The sequence below is a fragment of the Miniopterus natalensis genome, chromosome 9 (assembly GCF_054644295.1).
Source record: "Miniopterus natalensis isolate mMinNat1 chromosome 9, mMinNat1.hap1, whole genome shotgun sequence".
In the NCBI taxonomy this organism is placed as follows: Eukaryota; Metazoa; Chordata; class Mammalia; order Chiroptera; family Miniopteridae; genus Miniopterus; species Miniopterus natalensis.
In genome coordinates this window covers 53117734-53133884 of record NC_142089.1, presented here as the reverse complement: position 1 = coordinate 53133884, position 16151 = coordinate 53117734, and the positions used below count along the sequence as shown (strand labels likewise).

At 46.8% G+C, this 16151-nt stretch overlaps 1 protein-coding gene across 1 annotated transcript in view; it reads left to right on the top strand.

Annotated features, from left to right (window-relative positions):
• The first annotated feature begins 1371 nt into the window (after nt 1-1371).
• LPAR3 (lysophosphatidic acid receptor 3) overlaps nt 1372-16151 on the top strand; it is a 74144-nt gene continuing 59364 nt past the window's right edge. The window contains exon 1 of the mRNA XM_087820012.1: nt 1372-1419. The gene's annotated coding sequence lies outside the window, so the exon portion shown is untranslated. The remainder of the gene's footprint in view (nt 1420-16151) is intronic.

Below are 16151 nucleotides of genomic sequence, written 5' to 3'. Positions count from 1 at the left end.
GCATTTGCTGAGCGCCCGCAGTTGAGACTTTTTTGTGTTTACCAGGTTGCCCTTCAGCACCTTGCTATTGGTTGAGCGTTCACTCCCCTGCCCTCGTTCTCACAGGTCCTCTGCAAGGTTTTTGCTTGTTCTGCTAAACACGATCTTTCTTTAGTACTTGCTTTGCAAGTTGTAGCCCTCTGCACACAGTTCATCTGTAAGACACCACAGTAATTTTCTGAACACTCAGGGGAAGCAACAATAATTTGTACATGTTAATCAAAATGAAGCCACATCACTGTGAAGGTCTGAGGCGCACCAGGCTGTCATGGCCTCTGGGATGAGGTCCACTGCATTATCCAAACACGATCTTCAGAGACAGCAGAATTCCTTCGATGGTAGGGGCAGGCGATCATTTCAGGTTGTTTCCTGGAATATGGTTCCTCCACGGCATATAAAAGTTGAATGAAGAATGAATGACTGAATGGCAAAGGGTTACAGGCAGTCACCTGAGCATATGCACTCAGTGTTGCCCAAGGTTTTGAAGCCGGAGTAAGAAGGACCTCACATTACAGCACTTCCCTTCCGTGCGGTCACCAGGGAGGCCCAATTTCTAGCACTTCTGTGATCTCATTTTGCTTTCTTCAGAGAGAACAGTCTTCATGACATTGTTTTACTTTGCATCTTTCTTCTTTACCAAAGATGGGTCAGTGGAGACTTTATATTTCAGCTTTAAAAAACAAAGTATCCAGGACTATTTACCCCAGGAGGCCAAGAAGCCTCTCATAACTTTAAATATTTTTTGTTTCCTGTTTCAATCAAAAGGTGCTTAGGACCATCCTCAGACTCTGGGGCTGCCTGCACCCTCGGGTTTGAATTTTAGAACAAATGTTCCCGCTTGGCAGTGAGCCTGCTCCCCACGGGGTTGAATGGGTGTGGGCTGCACTTCTCAGAAGCCTCTTCAAACAGATCTGAAGGACAGAGGGGCAGCACTTAATACGCAACTCCGAGGTACGGCTCTGCAAGGCCTGTGGGTGCTCGCGGTCCTTTAGTGGGCTCCTTCTCCAGGCGCGCCACCCTCCTGGGGACAGTCCCAGGTAGGGGAGCCTGGGCAGAAGAACCTGATCCGTGCCTCGCCGGTGGGGGGCGCTCTCCCGTGGGAACGGTAGGGCTCCTCGAGCAGGGCGGGGCAGGGCGGGGACGCGGCCCCTCCGCCCCCTCGGCGCCACCCCTAGCTCCGCCAAACTTTCCTTGGGCTGCGGACGCGTCGCAGCGGCTGCTGGAGAGGAGGCGCGCCGCCGCCACCCGCCGAGTCCTCCGCTGCTTCTCGCGCCCGGCGGGAGCCTGGCGCCCGGTCGCCCCGTCGCGCACGGCCCGAGGGCATGCGGCAGCCGCAGGGGCCCCCGCTCCCGGGCTCGGCGGTGCGGGCGAGCGTGAGTGGTGAGTGGGGCGCCTGGCACCGGGAGGGTTCCCGGAGCCTCAGCCGGCCGGGGCGCGCGCGGGGAGGCTGGCATGCAGGGGCCTCCGCAGGGCCCGACGTTTCGGGGATGTCTGACGGCCAGCCCCGAACCCGAACCCGCTCCGTGCACCTGGGACAGGCCCCTCGGGGCGGTGCGTGGCGCATCTTGCGCTTTCTCACTTTTTCTCCCCGAGGAGTAAAAAGCAATCCGGACGCCAAAGCCGCCGCTGCGGTGGGCTGGTGGGCTGGGCGCAGGGCGCCTAGAGCGCAGCGAGGCCCCGCTTTGCTTTGGCACAGCCCTGCTTTGGCACAGCTCCGCTTTTGCACGGCTCCGCTTTGGCACAGGTGCTTCTTACCGGGAATCAAACTCCGTCTTACCGCCGTCGGTGGGGAACGTAGGTTCTCCCGCGGAGCCCGGGGAAATAACATTTTACAGCCTCCAGTTCCTCCTGGTACAATGGTGTGTCAGGGAACAGCTTGAACCATGCAAGGCATCTATAAGTTCGGGAAATAGTTATTATTAAGTAGTAACACTGTTGGGGGGTTGTGCTTTGTAAGTGAAGGTCCCCGTGGTAGACAAAAGTGCTTTGTTCTGCAGCAATGTTACTTTATTGCTTTCCCCCAGCAAGCCGCGACTACTCAAAACTGCTTAGAAATTTCTCAAGCATGTAATTTGAGGAGTGACAGTGAATATTGCAAACAATTTAATCTTCTTAAGGTAATCATTCAGACGCTCTGCCAAAGCATTTGTAGGTGAGTTGTTTTTATTTTTTGTTAATCCTTACCCTAGGATATTTTTTCCCATTGATTTTTAGAGAGAGTGGTAGGGAGGGAGGAGGAGGAGAGATAAGCCTGATGTGAGAACATCATTTGGTTGCCTCCGGAAGGCGCCCCCCACTGGGCGGGATCCAACCTGCAACCCAAGTACATGCCCTTGACCCTGAATCAAACCTGAGACCCTTTGGTCCACACGCGGATGCTCTAACCACTGAGCAAAAACAGCCAGGGCTGTAGGTCAACTTTTAAGAGAGTAATTTCCACGAAATGCCTCCCCCCCCCCAATTTGTTGTCATTGCAACATATTTACTTCCTCACTCCTTTGCCACCCAGAGTATTACTTAGAAGTTAAGGGCCCCCTAGCTTCTCATGGTTCCTACTTGTTTTTGTTTTTATAAATTGGAGAATAAAGTAAATGTTAGCCACAAACAGATTATTCCTTTATAAGTAGGTTATTATTCCATGCACTGCACCACATTTCATTAATGCATGAACTTTCATATTGCTCAGGTTGCTGGTTTTTCCAGTGAACTCTCTATCAGTAGTTGCTAACCCTGCTTCCCATGAGTCAGTGGATCCCCTTTTGTGAGGTCCCTCCAGTGAGTAGAATTTTCCTCACCACCAACCACCCCACCCCCACCCCCACAGAAGTGATACAGTTAGAAGCACACAACCTTGGCTCTGTTAACACCATGCTTGTCTAAACAAACTGGGCTATTCTAAAAAAAACAGCAAGCAAACCCTGCCAGTGAGGCTTATAGATTTGAGATAAGCTTCCAGAGTTGTCTTTTGTGCCTTAAGTATGGGACCCAGTACCATGACCCAGTATCTGGACATCTAACCATCTGGACATAACTTACATCAATTGTCACTACCATATAACTAGAAAAATAGATCATTTGGACACATTTTTCTTGTTTTATTTTTGTCTTTAGAATTCAAAACGTTGTAGCTTTGATTTGACTACAAATGGCATATCCTCTCTTCTAAATCTGACAAATGCGTAAATCAACTATCAGACTATCAAATCAGATGTATTTTAGGTATCTGGCTATTTTACAAGATGTTTGATACAACAGATCTGTATATGTTTTCTATGAATGAAGGCTGAAACAAGTACACTAAACTACATGATTGTTTTTCATGTATGTTCATCAGAACCTGTTTGAGAGTCTACAACATGTTCATTCTCTAATTTTTCCAAAACACACATGCACACAGGAACAAATGCGCACACAGCATTGTAGCCAAGGCACACACTCTCAAAGTCACGTCCACGTGCCTAGGGCTGGCTAGTTCTCTCCCAGGTTTTCCATCTTCCTGCTGAGGAGCAGAAATCCACCATAACTTAAGCCTAACCTCTTATTTCTTTGGACTGGAGCAAAGGGAATCACTGTAACTGGAATGGGAATTACTATAGCTCAAATGACCCATTAGCCATTCTCCTGGGAGTATACATTAGTTCAAAATGCTTTCTGGCCTGTGATTATACCCAACAGCGTGGTTAAGTCTGATTGCAAGCTTCTAAATGGCAGAGCCCAGGGCATTATGCATGTGGTGCAAAGGGAAGGGAAGGGCTTTGCAGTCAGACCAGCCTTTGTTCCAGGCCAGGCTTTGTGACCTGGGATACATTGATTCACTTCTCTAAGCCTTCATTTCCTTGTCTGCAAAAATGAAGATTATACCCACCTCCCAAGATTAAAAAAGAAAAGCACCTAGCAGGCTCTCTGGTACACAGGAAGTATTCCTTAAATGCCCGTTGCCTTCTCTTCCTTCTAGATAAACATTAAAGTATTGACATTTCTGGAAACATGGACACAAGTGTACATTGTTCCGGAAAAGTGCAAAGGTAGATCCCCAAGCTGTAGGTGACTTTGAAAAATTCTGCACACTTTCCTTGCTTGGTTCCCCCCTTCCTGGCTGTGGTCCTTTGCTCTTTCCTTCGTCACCCCTCCTGCAGGTACTGAGCCGCCTCCTCTCTGACCTTGCAGAGCCTAGGTTCCTCGTACAGGATTCTGTATGTATATGGAGGAGTCCCCTGGAACTTAGTCCTGCTGTGGATGAGAGAGGTGTCTGCAGAAGCCCTGAGAGTTTAGAGGGTTCGAGGGGCAGCTGCAGTCCAGGAGCCTGGGTTCTAATCCCAGCCCCACTTTTGTGAGTTCTTGTGGTCTTGACTAAACGGCTTGTTATCCTTGAATTAATTTTCTCATTTACACAATGGGGATAATAATTCCTTTCCTACCTACCTGTGTGGATGGTTGTTGGGTCTCAATAAGTCATGTATGTGAAAGAGTTTTGTACATACAAAGGGCCATATAAACATTGGAATGAAAGAGACAGGGCCTCCATGTGTGGGACACCCCAGGCAGGCTGTATGGGGTGGTAGGATCTCCATGTGGGTGTCAGGTGTGCTGAGTGGCCATGGCTGTAGTCCCCCCACACCCCTCTCTCATACTCTGATGTCAAATGAGACATCAAGGATAAAATCCTGCCGAAGGTTGAGAAATTGTTCTACAGGGAATACAAGAGGAAGATAAATTTCAGGATTGAGATTATCTGATACTGTGCAATCGAAGACACAGGGCAACATTCCAAAAAAGCTTTATTTCCTTCTTAGAATTACCTGCACTGTCTACTCATCTCAGATCTTAGTGGACAAAGCAAAGTGCTAACCAGCCAATATGCCAGAGGAGGGGGTGAAGGCAGGCCTCAGACTCTGCAGTGGGACGCCCTAGGCTGTTCTCACTGCCCTGGGCCTTCTTGCTAACTTGGGTCTCTGAGGGTCGCTCTGCAAAGCACTAAACTGACTCAAGGCATTTCCCCTTCTCAAACAAACTAATAATGCCATTCAGTGTGAAAGGTGTGTATTGCCGTCTGCCTGACCTGCCTGGTAAGCCAGGTGAGTAGTAGCCAGCGAGAGGAAGGTTCTGATTTACTGAGTTGTAGCTCCCCCTTTTTACTCCCTGGGCCAATGTCCTCCTCACTCCCCTTCTCTCCTGGCCTGAGCTCTGCAGCACCTGGCCCCTAGCCTCCTGCTCTGTTTGCCTACTGCCTTGAACTCCTCCCTTGCCTGTGATCCTGACACAGTCTGAGCCCCATGGACCTTGCCTTGTCTCAGATGTGAATCATTCATATACTTCAGGCTGGGCCAGATTGGGTGTCACTCTGGAAAACAACCCCCCCCCCCCGAGTACAGCCTACCTCACCCCTTCCAAAGGATATTCGTCAGTCCCCCCTCCCCCCCTATTACTCATCAGCTAGTCCTGTGTCTTCATTGTTTCCTGGGACTTTAGGTTGCAGTGTTACTAGCCCTGGCCTCGACTCGGCCATGTGCAAATTCAGTAGTATCATCAAGGGATGGCTTGGCAGGTGGCAGAGCTGGGTTGGAGGGCATTTTAGCCCCTCCATAAGCTGTACTGGTTTGCCCAAAGGCCCTCCAAACAAACGTGAGATCTAAAAGGCAGTATGCTTGCTTTGTAAACGCAGCTTTAAGGCAGCCACCTAGGGCCCCTTTCTCTAAGACTGCTCCAAAGCCCCTCCTCTACAGAGATTCTGGAGCTGCCCCAAGATGAACTCAGGCTAGGTTAGTCAAAGGTGGGCTGAGAAGTTGGTCAGAGTCTTTCACTCCCCAAGGAGAGCTAGAAATCCAAACATAAGGCTCAGAGTCCTTGGGAGTAACTAGTAATGGAAGACCCAAGCAAGGGATCAGGTATAGAACATCATTGTATCATTTGCCTCCTGCCTTGGTTGATTTTTAATAGGTCAATCCTTGGATGGGTTTTTTCCCCCCATCCTGGACTAGGCTGTCACATGGATCTAGCAAAAAGAAAATAAATATAATCTTTTTCTGTATCCCCGTGGCATTTAGATTAGTTGGTGTTCATCAAAGAAACAGAACCAATAGAATATACATATAAGGAGATTTATTATAGAAATTGGCTCCTGAGATCATGGAAGCCAAGAAGTCCCATAATCTGTCATCTGCCAGCTGCAGACCCAGGAAAGCCGGTTATGTAGTTTAGTCTGAGCCTGAAGGCCTGAGAACCAAGCACTGATGTCCAAGGGCAGGGGAAGATAGACTTCCCAGCTCAAGCCACAGGGCAAATTTGCCCGGCTCCTTTTGCTCTGTTCTGGCCCTCAGTGTATCACGTGAGGCCCACCCACATTGGGGAGGGTGATCTTCTTTGTCTACTGCTAATTAGACAGATAGGAGTGATAGAAATAAATATCACTATTTGGCAGCCTTCATAGAGGTGGCTGATTCAGTAATTAGATTCAAATGCTAATCTCCTCTAGAAACACCCTCAGACACACCCAGATAATGTTTTACCATCTACCTGGGCATCCCTTAGCCTAGCCAAGTTGACATAAAATTAATCATTGCACTAGTAAATCAGGAAGTTGAGTTGGTACAACACTATCACCCAATCCACAGAGCCCATTCCTGTTTCATCAGTTGTCCCCCAAATGTCTTTTTTCATGTCTGATCTAGGATCCATGTTAAATCTGTCACGTCTCTTCTGAATAGTTCCCCAGACTTTCCCTGTTCCTAAAGTCCTTGCAGCTCTTACATTCTGTAGGATGACTCAACCTGCGTCTAGCAGGTATTTCTTCAGAACCTGACTCTGGTCGTGGGTTCTTGGCAGGAATACAGACTCTGCTCTTCTCAAAGCATAGCATTAGATGGTACAAAATGCCAGCTGGTCCCACCACTGGAATATTGGCCTCGGTCACCTGGCTATGTTGGTGTCTGCCAGATCTTCTCACTTTAAATTCACCATTTTTCCCTTTGAAATGTATCGGTGGGGAAGTATTCTATCTAAGGTTATGCCAACAGTCTGTTCCTCATTAAATCTCCACCTGCAGCCTTATCATATTGATGACTTTTGCCTGAATCAGCCAGTTCTATGAAGGCTGCCAAATAGTGATACTTATGTCTATCAGCCCTACATTTATTAGTTGGCATTCTACTATAAGGAAGAACTTTTTTCTCCCTAATTTATTTATTAATTTATATTAGGAAGAATTCATGGATTTCCTTTGTATGTAATATGTTGAAATCTGTTACTATCATTTTGATGCTATCATTACTCTCTGTCTTGATGCCCAAATGGTCCTCGGTTTTGGACTCCCTTTGAACTGGCCTTTTGAGTCCTGTATCCTTTTGACATCCTTACCATTCATGGAGCACTTAAACAATTTCTGCCACTATGTGATATTCCAGGCTCATCTTGTACTTTCTCTGACTTAGTTATTCATCCTTTTTGGTAGAGAATGATATTTAGAAACCAAGGTTGGGAAGGTTGATGTGCCCATTGTTACTGGGGTGTCATTGCTTTAGGTCTTTGAGAGAACAGAACTAGGAAATATAAACGGAAACATTTATAAATTTTTCTACATTAGGCCATGCATTATAAAATCATTCATTCATAGTAATACCTCCAATTCCAGTCCAACACCCAAGGATCTTTCTATTCTTTCCCCTTTATATCTTTGTACATATCTTCTCTGGCAGTTAGAAACTTAATCCCATGATCTTTAATATTGGTACTTATTTGCTCAAAGTAGCCCACCCTCCAATCACAAAGGCCATCCTGTCTGCTCCACCTCCCTTCCCCCTGCCTCTTGTCTTTGCCAGGCCTGGGAGCCCTTGTGACTCGGCAGCTTCATTATCAGCCTCCAGTCCCTCCAGCTCCCTGCTCTATGTGGCTTCCCAGCCAAGTTGCCCAAGCCCGTGTGCAATTCCCCAAATACCCTCTCATCGTATTGCATCAGGCTTATCCCTCAGTCCTGGGGAGGGAAGGAAAGAGAAGGCAAAGGAAGAGAGAAGATGGGAATGAAAAGGAAGCAAAGATAGAAATAGTATATATCTACATGTTTAAAACTTTTAATACATATCGCCACATTGCCCTCCCCCAAAGTTGTATCAATTTCCCTGCTCACCAACATATTATGAGAGTGCCATTTTCCCTGTACCCTTTCCAACGCTGAATTTTATTCACCTGTTTAAATGTTGTCAATCTGATGGCACTTTACTTTTGTCTCTATTACAGCTCATGCCATACTCAACCCTGATAGGATGGCCTTCATTCTATGTCTCATCTTACCTTTAGATCAGGGTTGCTCAGCCTTGGCACCACTGGCAGTAGGCTGGATGATTCTTTGTTGTGGGGCTGTCCTGTGCTTTGTAGCATGTGTGGCAACATCCCTGGCCTCTACCCTCCACGTGCAGTAGCATCCCTCAGTCATGTTTACCACAAATATCTCCAGATATTGGGAGATGTCCCTGGGGAGGGTGGAAGCTTAGCCCTGGCTGAATATCTGCTGCTCAAGATTACGATCTTGCTGAGTGCATTTTACGTCTGTAAACATGTTTGTGTGTATCTGTCTTTCCCCTGCATCTGGTGAACAGTGGGGAAATGTGAACTGCACAGGGATGAGAGGAACCAGTGGTTGGGGAGAATCCACTATTCATGGCACCAATGGATCTTGCCCACGGCATGTATGCAACTCTCCACATATGCAGATCTATGAACATCTGACAGGGAAAGGACAGGGAATGTCAGCAAGGATGCTACCAGGTCATTACTGGTCTTTCTTAGTTAATTTCCATCTAATTTCTTATAGGCAGATCATTAAAGTCTGTGGCCTAGTTCAACTGGTAGACTGTTTGTTTGATGGGAAAGTAACATGCTTTAAGAGAAGGTGTTTCTTAGATAACATCATTCGACATGTTAGAAGTAAACCGGTTACTTGCTCTTCTGAGCTTTCTCTGAAACAGGAAAACTGACCGATCATTGTTATTTCCTATCATGTATTTAGAGTTTTGTTCTGTCGTTTTCATTTGATTATATGAACTTTTCCCCATAAACGTCTGTCAGAAATTCTAAGTAGAGATACACTTACAAATTTTTATTGATGTTTACCATAATCATAATGCATTTCTTCTAGAATCAGTAAATGTTTGTAAAAAGCATTAATGTTGTTATAGAGGACAAATCTGCATATTTTATCTCTCAGGGGGGCGTAGAATTAACCACTGAAAAAATGCCGCAGTGGTTGGTGTGACACGAACGATGGCAGCTGGTGAGAGTGAATCGTCTCCCAGGTTTGGTTTTCTTCTCTGTAGAACAGAGAAGGCTACACTGCCCGTCTCGCCACAGAGCAGATGGGAAAAGAGGTGTGCATTCACTTTGAAATTCATTCAGTGGATATCGTTGAAAATATTTGGATGGATTACTCTAAGATCTAGATTGAGTGAGTGGTCTAGAAGTAAAATAATAATAGAATCAGAAGGTTAAACATGAGGCTTTCAACCCAGCTGGCTGGCTAGCCCTCTCTTGCACATATTCATCTAGTACTAAGTGTTTTCCGTCATAGTGAGAAACTCCAGCTGATGGCTCTGGACTGGGTGGTAGAGGAAGAAAGGTCCTAGCTTTGGGGTGGTCATGTCAGGGACCCACCCAGCCTGAGGGAGGGGGTTTCCCTCTTTGATCTCCCTCCCTGGTAACTCTGTCGGGACCCTTTCTTCTGTACCTCTTGAGAACAGGTTTGCTCTGTTGCTTACCGGACTTGGCTGACTGCCCTGGACCCAGAAGTGAGCCGGGGTCTTACGTTGGTTTTGTCATTCACTTTGTCCCAATAACCCAACAAGTTAGTCCATCTCCCTTTTGCAACAGCGGAAATTGAGTCTCAAAGAGGTTAAGTAACTTTCCTCAGTCCCCACTGATAAATAGCAGTAAGGAAATTAATACTATGTGTCAGAAGGCACTGTTGTTCTTCCCATTTTATAGATGAGGAAATTAAGGCACAGAGAGGTTCACTGACCTGCTGGTAGGCAAGGATTCAGACTCAGGCCACCTGTCTTCAGAGGTCGTGCGCTTTTGCATGTGGATAGCTAGTTCTCCCCAAACCATTTGTTCAAGAGACTGTCTTTTCCCTGTCGTGTATTCCTGGCACCCTTGCTGAAGATCAGTTGACTGTCCATGCGTGGGTTTATTTCTGGGCTGTCTGTTCTGTTTCATTGGCCTATATGTCTCTCTTTATGCCAGGACCATATTATTTTGATTACTGTAGCTTCGTAATAATACATTTTAAAATTAGGAAGTATGAAGCCTCCAAATTTCTCCTTTCTCAAAATTGTTTTGGCCCTTTGGGATCCTTTGTAGTTTTATATTAAGTTTAGGATTGTTTTTTTTCTATTTCCGTAAAAGATTTTGTTATTTAACTTTCTTGGGAAATATTAGCTACTATTTATTGAGTCCTTCCTAGGTGCTGTGCATCTTGCTGGACACTTTATAAACATACATTTAATTTGATCCTTTCGACGATCCCATGTGGTAAGGGTAGTTATTATGCCATTTTTAGAGAGGGAGGAAAGGGCTCTGGCTGGATCAGCAATGTGCCAAGTTGGAGTCATTGCTGAAAGTGATGAACCTACATCTGATTCAGGCCCAGCTGATGCAAAGCATCTGCTCCCTTCCCCTCACCACCCTGCCCTCTTATGTGTTACAGGCCACCAGGCTTTCCTTGGGAGGGTTTAGTTTACCAGAACGCCTTTCCTTCTCTAATGCTTTAAATACCCATGTTCATTATTTCTTTATTCTGACTGAGAAACATCCATTATACAACGGAGGAATAGAAACAAGAAAACCACAAAAACAAAAACAAAATACACCCATTTAGAAGAACGGGAGATAGGTGTGTAGCAGCCACAGGCGCCTAAAAATGATGAAGGCCCCTGAGCAGGAATTACTCAGACCTCTCCGTCCTGGCTGTGGAGTCTGTTTTGTGGTTGATCCCTGCTTCTGCCCTCGGGGAGAAGCCTGTCAGGGTCCCTGGCTTTGACTGTGTCCCCTGGGAAGTTCTTCCTTGTTCATTACCCTCTGTGGCCGTATCTGAAATTGCTGTTGGAAAGTGTGTGCTTCTTGGGGGAGAATGAACACGGACCTTTCCAAGCCAAGCCGTGGCTTCCATGGCAATATAATTCCGTAGAAATGTCACAGGCTTCTTTCTGGTCTATTTGCATCCAGCCCATTCCTCTTGCCAGGTACCACATCCAAATTCTTAGTGGCCTCTGCTTTGAGGTCCTCTAAAACAGGGACTAGGGCTGGGAGCTTGATCTTGACATAGGCCTGTGTTTCTTTTGTTCCACGGCAGCATCTCACTGAGAGGCCCGTGAGAGCTGTCAGGGCTGATACTGTTTCCTGCTCTTTGGATTTACAGAAGCAGTTAACTTCTCTAATCTCCCGGGCCCCCCAGCTCCTGGATGCTGTCTGTTCGTTTCCACCTTTGCATACAAAACTTACAAACAGCTCTGGCCCGAGCTCATTGCTTCCTTGAAATGCCTCGCTAACAGCCGCACCGAGCCGCCAACACACCCACACTGTTTCTTTCCAACACCTTCACTGAGAGCTACCGGCTTCTTAGGCAGAGGGGCCCCAAAACACTGTGGCTTGAGAAAAACAAAAACAAAAGTTGATTTTTCTCTCGTTAACCGTCCTGAGGTTAAGTGGCTCAGGTTCCAAGGGTCCCTTGCCTCTTGTTTCTCCATGGCAAGGGCCGTGCATCTAAACTCCCATGTTTAAAGACTGGTTTCCTTATTTTCAGTGTGTCTAAGACCCATACTTCTGGTTTATACTCCACGGATCATCCACTTGTATTTTAAAGTAATGTCAAGGTGCTGTAAACATTTATAAGTGCTTATGAACGATTTCTGTACTTATCGCCTCGTTGGTGGAAACTAGTTTGTGCACTCCTTTGAGTCATGCACTGGGCTTTGCCTGGGCTGAGCGATCCATGCCCGACCACGGGCCTGTCTGTGTTCCAGCTTGCAGGAGCGCCAAAGAGCTCGGGGGAACGCACACTCAGTGTTTGAGCGCTCGCCTGGAAGTGGCACACTTCAATTATGCTCACCTTCAGGGCCGCAGGACTTAGTCACGTGCCACCCTAGCTATGAAGTCTGGAAAATGGAGTTTATTGCGCTATAAGAAAAGGAAAACACAATTTAGCAGTCTGTGCCATAGAACATAAAGCTAAATGATACAAAAAATAATGACAAGAGAAGTTGCAAGGCAATATACAATATACAATTATTAATGAGTTAGAAGAAGAGCTGAGCTTGGTGTCACACCACCCAGAGCAGGATTCCTTAGAAGAGGGAATCTGGGTTCCTGCTGGACCTTCTGTTTGGCCTGAAGTCCCAGAGGCTGGTGGTGTGGTGAGGTTAACAAAGGGAAGTTCACATGAAGAGAGACTGAGAGCCACTGGGCGGGGGGAGTCCAGACACCACACACCCGGGTTTGGAACTGAGTTAGAACCCACAAGAGTGCTGGGGCAGGAGCGTCTCTGCAGGCCTCGAGCACTCCAGTAGTCAGGCCCTGGTGGGGCATCAGAGAAGCGAGCCCCATGCTCTGCCCTGAGCCCAAGCAAAGCACCAGGAAGAGGGAGACTGAAAGGTTCCGACCAGGTGAGAGGGATGGAGCCTCTCCAGTTCCAAACCTCTGTGCCCACTTGTGGATGCTGTACTGCAGACACCTGCTGAGGCCTGAGGCCAGCATCCTCTCAGTCTCCTGCATTAAAAACCTGCTGTTTAAACTTGCAACTTTATTCCTTATTGTGGCCTTTTCATCTCTGACGGCAGAGCTGAGGGAGACGGAGAGTTCTAATCTGCATACCTGCTACCCTCAGGGCGACTTTCTTCTTGTTTATCTTGAAGGCAGTTTGGGAGCTTAGCCTGAGAGGAAGAGGACCTGAGATAGTTATTTGGGAGTCATCACGTAGAGGCCATAATTGAAGCAATAGTAGTTCTAGTGGAAGAAAGTTTAAAGGAAAAAAGAGAGGGCTGAGATCCGAGTCCAGGATATGCATACCCCAAGGCCATGGAAGGACTGGAGACGGAATTGCTGAGCAGAGTGGGACGAAGTCCAGGAGGGGACAGAGCCACACAGGCTTGGGAGGGGAGTTTCAAGAAGGAACTAACTATTTGTCAATTTCCACAGTGAAACCAAAGAAAAAGAGGACTGGACACTGGGTTTGGGAATTAGTCAATCAAATTGAACCCATGTTTATTCTGTGCCAATTACAAGCAAGATTCTGCGTTTGAACAGGGAGACAGAAGGATACCAGTTCTGCTCCTGACAGGTTCAGAAGTGAGGTTAAGACAAATAAATATTTAATAAAGTAAGTTGAATACCATAGGAGAGGTTCCAAGAATTTATCAGATTTCTTGAAAGAATAGCCTATACTTTCTTCCTACTTCCGTCTCACCCAAGCGTTACCCAGTACAGTGTGATCAGGTTTCCGTCTCCTCTGCTTCCAACCAGCTAACTGAAACTAACCACCATGTGCACCGAGCACTCGTTGGGCATCGACTGCATGCCCCTCTGTTGGGCATTGGTTGCACAAATGTAAGAGACTCTTCTGGCCCTTAAGAAGCTCAGCTGACACTGAGGTAAAGAACCCTTCTGCAGTGCACGGTCAGGGGATTTCCCTTCTCCCAGTGGTTGAGAGAGAGTCTGAATTTAGTAAATAAAAAGCCACTTTAGGGAAATCAGTGGATGCATGTGTGAAAGGTCCAATTGTATAGCCTTGTATAGGACCCGGGTTCATCCAGGTCTTGTATCGCCCCTCATGTTTGTATTCCCACTGTAAGGCTCCGGTGGAAGAGCAGAGGTGAAAATGCTAGAATAAAATGAGGCTATGGATGGAAGAGGGATGAGCTATTCCTGAGCCCCTGAGCTTTTTTGTCCACTCAGGGACTATGCCTGGCTTGTGTTCCCAGCATCTAAAGACCTGCTGCGTTTATAGCATCTCCACCAGGGCTGCAGACTACAGAGCTCCCGGGAGAGCGGCACTTGCCCAGCATCCCCCACGGCTAGTCCTGCCACTGGAAGTGCCACTCAGGAGGATGCATCAGTAGTGCCACCCAAATGCAACCCTTGTAGCTAAATCTGTGTTGGGTTTGCTTCGCTCCAGGCTGCAGGGCCCCCTTGGCTCAGATTGTCGGTTACCCCCACCCCCACCCCCCTTGCCCTCCTCACAGGCCTCTTAAGGAAAAGTCTACTTCTTCCTTCTCTGCAGTGTCTTGTTTTGAGCCTGGCTAATCCTTAGGCCCAAATTAACATTTAAATCCATGTCACTTATTTCCATGGTACACAAGACTAGGAACACAGAGAATTGGAACTGATCCTGGCTTGCTCTGGGCTTTGGAGGTGGACTGCACTGTGCAGGGATCTGCTGGAATCCAATGTAGTCATCTTTGTTTTATGTAACCCCTATAAGTCACTCATTTAGTGAATCACTATGTATAGAGATATTTGCTAGGGTTCTGGTATGTGTAAGGGGACATGGAGGACATCAGAAGAATTGTGCTACTGGTGCATGCCAGACAGAGGATTTCTTCCACTTTCCTTCTCTGAGAGTTGCTATGTTTATAACCAGAAAATGTTATGTGTTTTAGATCTTAGTGAAAGATTTAAGAAAATCCATAACATATTAAAACCTTGCAAATAACGCTTTTTGTTGTATTACTATGTGCTTTAAATGACATCTGTATTACCCAGAGTTCCACAGGAAAGAGATGATCCAGTCAAACTGGTCATTGGAGTGGGGGATGGTGACTCGGTAACTGAGGGAGGGCAGATTCATGTAAACCAGCAAGAGAAGATGCAGTTGCAGCGCCCCAGAGCTAGAAACAGTTAAGAGCGAACTCCCCTTAACCTGAAAGACTGGGGAATGGAGTAGGAGAGGCTACCTGACAGGAGCTAACCCAGCCAACCTACAGCAACCAGGCGGGGAGGGAGCCGGGGAAATCATTATCTCAGCCTCCGCCCTCCAGATCTCTAGCTATACCTCTCACTGGTACCTCTCATTGGTAGGAGCTGGAAGGCGAAGAAGCCTGCAGGGTAAAGAGCGGATGGAAAGATGGAGAGTGGAGCTGGAGGGGCCAACAGTGAGATCAGACACAGCACTCACATGCCTTTTACATGCGTTTCCATGACCTGGCTGTCTTTACACACATGTGCTATTTTGCTACCAGTCTGGCCCAGGGTGAGAGAGGGAGGCAAGAGGCTGTGAGCCCCCTGCTCTAGTGATGAACCTGCGTTCTGGCCAGTGCAGAATTCCTGCCCGGACCCTGACTCGCTTGTTTAGCAATAGCACCACTCTCCTTTCCAACCTCTGAAGCCTTGATTAAAACAACGGTTTCCCATTACAGCCACACGCTTCGGAAATATGATTCCCCTTCCTGTGCAGAGCTTCGGGATTTAGTGAGGCACTAACCTGGGCTGGTGTGGTGTCCAGAAGCATGGAGGGGTCACTGCAGATCACTACTGACCTGTCGCTGGTAACGGGGGGGTTATTTGGAACAAACCACGTAGAGCGAGAGACTCTTGAACGTTGTCAGAGCTGGAGGCAGGAGGTGAAATGGAGTGAGCAAGGGGATGCGGTGCCACAGTTAGGTTAGCACAAACAGCTTGGAGCAACATTTTGCCTGTTGTCAGTTTTGCAACATGAAGAAATCTAATTGTCTTCTCATGGGGAGTTATTTGCTGTGAGCAAGCACTTTGAAATTTCCCAAAATGCAGTTTCATTGAGTGACAACATTCTTTGTACAAGAAGACCATCTCTATAAATTTTGGCATTTTGCCTTCCTTCAAAACTACTGGCATATGATTACACAACAGTCTAAGGATATTATAGAGCCTATGCAGTTATGTTATTATGCATATTAATTTTGAGCATTTTGATTAGCAACTTTACTTTTAAGAGGGTCAGAGGACAAAAATGTACCTGTCATCTTTCTAGCCTAATGAATTAGATGACATTAAAATTGTATAATTGGGGTGATGAACACGCAAGACAATATACAGAAACCTGTATAATTTTATTAACTGTTACCCCAATAAATTCAATGAAAAAGTAAGAGAAATTGTAT